We start from the raw sequence: 7,410 nt of genomic DNA, 5'->3' as shown, positions 1-7,410 counted from the left end.
GTAGGGCGCCCCCTGCTGGCCTGGGGGAGCGGCCTTCTCACCTATCGAGCAGGCTGGGGACCCCGCGGGTCGCGCGGGGAAGGGCCCATCGCTTTGCCGCGCGCGTCACTCAACGGAAAGACATCATGAGGGCAGCCGGCGTGCTGGGCGATGGGTTGGAGTCCCTAGGGGGAGGCCTTCGCGCTGAGCCAGCCCCGGACGTGTGGGTGCCGGCCAGTGGGGCCCGGGCCGTGGCCGCAGCGCCGGGCGGAGTAAGGAGAGCGAGAGGATGCAGGCTGTGTGGGGCGGGGACGGGCAGGACAGATGCTCTGTGACAACGCTTTTAGAATGGCCCTCTGTGGAGAGTGAATCGTGGAGGGGACGCGTGCACGCGGGAAACCGTGAGCTAGTGTGTGAGGGCAAAGGCGGCGCTTGCTCGAACCCTACTGTTACCAGGGTGCCTGAAGGAGAGCGTCGAGGTGACGCTTGGTTTGGGGCAGAAATGCTGGGTGTATGAGGTGGCATTTTCCATTGGAGAAAACTGGCTGGATGTAAGTTGTTCTGGGTGTGGGAAAAAGGCATGACCAACAGGGTCTGAGATGCCCACTGTGCATGACTGCGTGAGGTCTGGGAGACGAAGGACCGAGATTTGTTAGATGCTTGTTTGTAGATGGTAACAAGTCAGGGCGCTGATGACATCGGAGTTTGGGGTGAAAGCCACAGAAACCTAATCTAGCCCTCCAGCAAAGGGAGACAGGACTTACAGGCTGGAGGGGCCCTGCTGAGCCAGAGGAGGAGAGGGAAGAGCCAGGGGCATGCAGCGAGTGCCAGGCCCCACCTCTGGGTCCGATGTTCCTGGAGGGAGGATCTGATTGTCCACACTTGAGTTTCCCCCGGCAAGACTGTATAGACGGGGAGATTCCTGCACAAGGCATCAGGGTGCCCATGGCAGGAGGAGGGTCGTGGGCAGCCCCAAATGCCAATGTCCACGAGAGAAGTCAAGAAGGAAGTGTTTCGGTAAGGAAAAGTGTGTTGGCTGCTGCTGAGATAGAATAAAGACAGAAAATGGCTGGCCTTTGTCCCAGATCACCCTGTCTCCCACAATCGGACCCCCATGTGGTCCCCATCCCCTATTCTGGAAAGTCTGCTACTGCGCCCTCGCGTCCGCCACCAGCACACACGCACTGACATCTTTCCCCCTGCTCCGTGGAACCGGGGCTTCCCCAGGGCCTCAAGTGATGTGTTCATTTTCACAGAACTCCTGTGCCTCTGGGCCTGGAGTGGGGTGGGTGCCCTCCTGACTCTTTATGGCCACTTCTGGGCCATTTCCCCCTCCGCCTGAAAGCTCCCAGCTTTAACTCACTTTCTCAATGACAATCCACCACCCTCTGCTGGTCTCTCATCTCCAAGGCCAGGTTAGTCCCCTTTATTCTTGATTTCAGTTCCTGAGTCACTGTCATAACCTCCAGTAATGGTCTTGCAGGAATTCTTAGTGACTTCGGAATCCACACAGGTCATCTTGGCCTGTCTTAATATGTACCCAGGGTTGGTTTTAATCAAGTAAGGTGACAGACACAAAGACAACTGCTTGAAAGGAGTTCAGCGCTTCCAGCCCCCGAGGAGGGCCAGGTCATAGCACCCAGGGCCACGTGGGACATGCAGGGGTTGGTCAGGAGACAGGAGCAGGAGCAGCAGGGCCCAGAGCCTGGACTGTGTGTTCCGTGGGAAGGGATGGGTGAGGCGGCACAGGCGAGTTTGAGCACACTTAGGATTGGGTAGTGTGAACCACTGCAGGGGCTGTGGGCGACGGTGATGGTCTCTAGCTGTCTGGTGCCACCTGGTGACCAGCAGCAGAGTATGGGCCTGGGGTGTGAGTTAGATAAAGGACGTGGTTACCCAGGGGTGAGCTCTGGATTGGCCAGTCTGCACAGGAAAGGCGTGTTCTCAGGAAGTTGTTTGCTGTCTCTGGGAATTAGCAAGCTGTGGGAGGGAGAGCCTGTCCCCAGCCAGGAAGCCCCCCAGATGTCAAAGCATCATAAGGACAGAAAACTAACATGACCCATAGAGCCGTGGTCCCGACTCCTCCCTCCGAGATGCTTCTCCAGTGGGCTTCAGCAGCTCCCTCCAATGGCTTTCTTAATTTGTCTGCAAAGATGGGTGCCAATGACTCCCAGCCCTTTACGTTCAGCTGTTCCTCCCGCTGGAAGGTGGGCCCCATCCCCTCCTGCTGCAGCTGGGCCAGACCTGGCAGCATTGCAATGAAAGAGATGCTGTGCCAGCTGCAGGTGCTCAGGAGGCCCGAGCTTCCACGTAAACGTGTCTGGTTACCCTGCTGGAGCAATCACAGAGGGAGGGTGCCTGGACACGTGAGTGACATCGGTTCAGACTTCTTGCCTGTCATCCCCGGTGACCGGCTGTGCCAGCTCTCTACCAGTGCAGAATAACCCACCTCAGCTATTACTCATCCTGCAAACTGAGCTGCACTCGGCCCGGAGGCTCTTCCATTCCGGGGTGTCTGCTGACCACAAGAGCGTCAAGGTGTCTTTTTCTCCTGCATGTCTGACATCTCGACCGGGGTGGCTGGGAGAGCCCAGGTGTTGTAAAGTGACATATCTGGTCAGGTGTCTCTTCCATGAGGCTTCTCCATTTGGCTATTTTGGGGTGTTGCACAGCACGATGGTCTCCAGATAGCGAGACTGATTACCTGGCAGCAGGCCCCCAAGAGGGAGTTAGGGGAAGCTGCCGGACCTTGGACCTGGGCTCTCAAGTCCCAGAACTTTCTACCACATTAAATGTGTCCAAACAGTCACAGGCCCAACGTGACAGGAGCGTCACACACTTACAGGGAGGGCAGGCACTGATGGTGACAATTTGAGACAATCGACCACACCAGCCAACAGCAGAACCAACCAGCTGAGCCCAATGTAGATTACAGAACCATAAGAAAATAGTTGTTTTAAGCCAGGACGTTTCGGGGTGGTTCGTGATGCAGAGACAGATAACTGCAACAAACCTGGGTACTTGGAAGTGAGATACTGCCACAGCAGAATTCTGGAGTGTGGCACTGACTTTGGAACCAAGCAGCAGGTGGACGTGGGCAGGGCGGTGAGGACAGCGCTGACAGGCTGGAGAGAGGGTGAGCCATGTCAGGTATTGGCAGAAAGATGGCAGGACGGCCGCCTGCGGTAACGGGGAGACAGAACCGTGTCTGACGGTTTCCCGCAGGAGGCTTAATGGTCCACCTGGCTTTCCACACAAAACGTCATACAGTAGGGCCTCGGGGATCTTGAGGTCCTTGTCCCACGGCGCCTGGCTGGTAGCCTGCAGCAGAAAGGGGCCTCCTCAAAGACATTTGCGATGTAGCTCTTGTCTAATGAAGTGCATGATAACACACGGAAATGTAGAAAATCAAGTGTTTCCTTTAAAGGGTTGTATCTACTTAAATGAAAATGAACAGTTTCAAATAAATGAGGCCCCTGGGCCCCTAACTTCTGACTAGCAAGAAGCAGGCCGAAGAAGCGACTCAGTAGCAAATATGGCCACTTCCAGTGGAAAAGGGAGGATGACTGAGAGTGGAGAGCCAGCAGCCCGGAGGCGGCAGCTAAGGACCTCAAAAACGGGGAGCGGGAAGCCCTGGTCACGGACAATGGGCCCCATGTCGGGGGCCTCCAGAACTGCGACGGACCGCGACTGTGGCGTGCGTGTGTCTTTGTGGAGGGGGAAGTCTGTCACTTACCCTGTGCTTCCCCAGGGGCGCTGCGTGCCGGAGGGGCAGATGACACGCCTCTGAAGCAAAAGGGGCCATGCCCGAGGTGCCTATCCCCATCGGGCCCTTTTGCACATCATGAGACACTGGACTCCAAGCCTTACACCTGGCGACATGGTGGCTCTGGGGTCTTGGGAGACCCTGAGTGCAAGCTTCACACGGGAAGGGGCAGAGGGCAGCCCCCCAGGGAAGCCCACCCCAGGACTTGAGCTCCAGTGCACAGGCCTCTTGCACTGACCCTGGGCCTGCCTCCAGGACATGCTTTGCGCAGCGGGTCACCAGCAGCACGATACCATCAGAGGCCTGATAAACGCCTGCGGGAACTGTCACCTAGAGCACAGCCTCCATGCTGTAAGGAAGTCCAGCTGTCTGGCCACGTGGGGCACCTGGACAATGCGATTTCACACAGAGGGAGGTCACGTGGAAGAGACAGGTGCTTCAGCTGAGTGCAGTCAAAGGAGGGACCCAGCTGACACCATGTGGAACAGAAGGTCCCATCAGTCACAGGGTTGTGAGAAACAATAAGCCAATGTTGTGTTAAGCTATTAAGTTTTGGGGTGATTTGTTACACATCAGCACATAACAGAAACATACGGTCACCACCAACAGCTGCGGCCCCTCACCGTCTCAAGTCTGTGCATCTCTGACCACGTGTGACCACCACTCCCATCCTTCCAGCTCGCTCGTCTAGTGCCTGGACTCGGGCCCACCTGTCCCTCCGCTGCCCCCTCCTCTCCCTACTCGGCTCCAATGCCTCTGTCTCGGGCTGTCCCCTCCCTCCCCGCCCTCGCTGGGCCAGCTGGGCACCACCCCGGCCTTGGCTCAATCCCATGCGCTTCTTTCTCTTCGCCATCTCCAGAGCAGCTGAAGCACCGGGGGGAACACACGGGCCCCTCACACTGCCCGCCATCCTACTGTATCTTCCTCGCTCTCTGGTTGGTCAGCTGCGTCGCTCCTCGTCCGCTCCTCGGGCCAGTGACATTTGCCCCCTTCTCACCAACAACAGACGGCCCTTTTCATACTTGATCTGAAAAGTAGGACGTTCTCAGAGAACCCCCCAGACTGCTACATCCACACCACCAGCCTCCCCCACCGTGTGACGGCGCCAGCTCCTCCTAAGGCCAGCTCCTGGCACGCAAGCCCCCTCCGTCTCTCCTTCTCTCTGGGGTCCTCCCCGTGGGTGAACGAACATGCCATTTCCCACTGTGAAACCAGCAATCGCTCTGACTTCTCTTTCCAGTTTTGATTCCATTTCTCTGCTCCCATCTTCCGCAAAAATGCTTCAGAAGACTCTGCCCCGTGGCCTCCAGCTCTCCCCTGCGCCCCCTTGCCCGCGCTGCCCCCTTGGCACCATACTCAAGGCAGCCAGCGCCCTCGTGTTGCTCAACCTGGGGATCACACCCCACTCCTCGCCCCACAGGACCGGTAGCGACACGGGGGGGCCGGCCGGCCGACCCGCATGCTCTCCCCGTGCTCCCACCCGACGCCGAGGCTCTCTGATCGGCCCCTCCCCCTCCCAGCTCTTCTCTGTGAACTCGGAGCACAGGCCTAACTCTCTGGCCTCTCTTCCCTATCTGCATTTTCCCCATGGTGATCTCATGCACTTGTAAGGTTTTAAATACAACGAATATGCTAATGAGTGCCACACTGATACCCACAGGCTGGACATCTCCCCTGGACTCTACACTCGTGTATCAACTGCCTGTAACCTTAACATGGGGCACTGGCGAGAAATCTAAGTTTATTTTGCGGAGCCACTAGAATTGGCGGTTGTTTGCTGCTGCAGCACAAACAGGGCAGCCTGGACCGGGAATGCTGCCGCCACACGTGTCCAGACACCACCATCTCCTGGATGGACGCTGCATTCGCCTCCTAAACAGCCTTCCTGCTCCCATTCTCCCCTGGAAGATTTCGTCTCCTTCGGCCAGCCCGATTCATCGGAAAGCTGCTCCTCTGTTCAAATCCTCCAATGGCTTCACTTCTTTGTTTTAAATTTTCCAATTACACGCAACATACGATATTATATTAGTTTCAGGTATACAGCATAGTGGTTAGACATTTACACCACTTACGAAGTCTTCACCCTGACAAATCTAGTACCTGCCTGGCACCATAGTTATTACAATACTATTGACTGCATTCCCTATGCTGTATTTGACGTCCCCCAGACTGTTTTTGCAGCTGGCGATTTGTACTGCTCAATCCCTCCACCTTTCTCACCCAGCCCCCAACCTCCCCTCCCATCTGGCGACCATCAGCTTGTTTTCTGTACCTGGGTTTCTATTGCTTTTTTAGATTCCACATGTAAGTGAAACCATATGGTATGTGTCTTTCTCTGTCTGACTTATCTCACTTAGCATAATACCTTCTAGGTTGCGACGTGTTGTCACAAAGGGCAAAATTTCATTCTTTTTTTATTGCTGAGCAATATTCCATGGTATATATGTACTACTTCTTTATCGATTCATCCATAGACACTTAGGTTGCTTCCACGCCTTGGCTACTGTAAATAATGCTGCAGTGAACAGAAAACTGCATATATCTTTTCGAATTAGTGTTTGGTATTTCTTTGGATCAATACCCAGAAGTGGAATGGGTGGGTCCTACGGGAGTCCCGTGTTTAGTTTGAGGAACCTCCATACTGTTTTCCACAGCGGCTGCACCAATCTGTAGTCCACCAACAGTGTATGAGGGTTCCTTTTTCTCTACATCCTCACCAACACTTGCTTATTTACTGATGGTGGCCATTCCGAGAGGTGTAAGGTGACACCTCAGTGTGGCCTCACTTCTTTCCGGGTGTAAATCAAAGTTCTTGTACGAGCCTACATGAACCGCCTCTCTGACCTTGTCCCAGGGCTCCTAGTTCACTCCAGTCTGGTCAAACCCACCACCTCCATTTCAGACGTGCCGGATGTGTTCCCAGTTTAAGGGCCTCTGCACCAGCTCTGCAGGCTGCCGGATGCTCTTCCCAATATGCCCACATGGCCCTCTCCCTCTCCTTGCACTGTTTGTTCTGACTTGCCAATGAGGCCTACTCTGCCAACGGCCTTCACCAGGTCCCCATCTCTTAATATTATGGGTTCCCGCCACAGGGTTTATCACTTGGAACAGGTACGTAATAACTCACTTACCATGGGCCTTTTCAGCCTCCTTCAATGGAACATGAGCAGGGGTTTGAAACTTGTCGTGTGCACTGGTGTAGAGCAGTCTCAGTGGGCGGCGGGGGTGAAAGCCCAGCTGGGGTGGTTGCTAGGAGACATGGGTGGCAGGCAGAAGGCCCCCAAAGACGTCAGACCCTGGAGTTCCTGTTTCAGAAGGACCTGGACCGAGCGCTCACCGCCCTGGGCATCGCCCCACCTCCGGTAAGGAGCCGGAGACTCAGAAAAGGTTGGTGTAGCCTGGGTGGGGCGCGGCCCGTGGTCTCGAACCCGGCCCTGTGAGGAGCAGGCAGGAGGCCCAGGCAGGAAGGACGGCGGACCGGGGCCCAGCCAGCTGCAGCGCTCAGCACGGTCGCCTTCCCACGTCTGCGGGCACCGGCCCCCAGCCCCTACCTATCCCATAGAGGCCTCGTCTCCACTCCAAGCCTCCTGCTCGCTGGCCTGAGGACGCGGGACTGTTTCGGGGCGCCGCAGCGAGCCCTGCAGAGACCTCCGACCTACAGGGCC

At 56.2% G+C, this 7,410-nt stretch overlaps 1 long non-coding RNA gene across 15 annotated transcripts; it reads right to left on the bottom strand.

Moving 5' to 3' along the window:
* Positions 1–123: 123 nt before the first annotated feature.
* LOC107196127 lies at positions 124–7,410 on the bottom strand. Of its 15 annotated transcripts, none has more exons than XR_003048220.1 (4): positions 6,877–7,404; positions 2,034–4,772; positions 1,343–1,503; positions 124–1,018 (listed from the first exon to the last, which is right to left on the bottom strand). It is a non-coding gene; the product is annotated as an uncharacterized LOC107196127 (long non-coding RNA). The 15 variants fall into 15 exon arrangements; XR_003048223.1 differs by lacking the exons at positions 124–1,018; positions 1,343–1,503 and adding an exon at positions 1,505–1,842 and having other exon boundaries at positions 2,034–2,124; positions 2,224–4,772; XR_003048222.1 differs by lacking the exons at positions 124–1,018; positions 1,343–1,503 and having other exon boundaries at positions 1,505–2,124; positions 2,224–2,311; positions 2,429–4,772.

Source organism: Pteropus alecto, unplaced genomic scaffold (genome assembly GCF_000325575.1).
Source record: "Pteropus alecto unplaced genomic scaffold, ASM32557v1 scaffold67, whole genome shotgun sequence".
Classification (NCBI taxonomy): Eukaryota; Metazoa; Chordata; class Mammalia; order Chiroptera; family Pteropodidae; genus Pteropus; species Pteropus alecto.
This window is presented reverse-complemented; position numbering and strand designations above follow the sequence as displayed.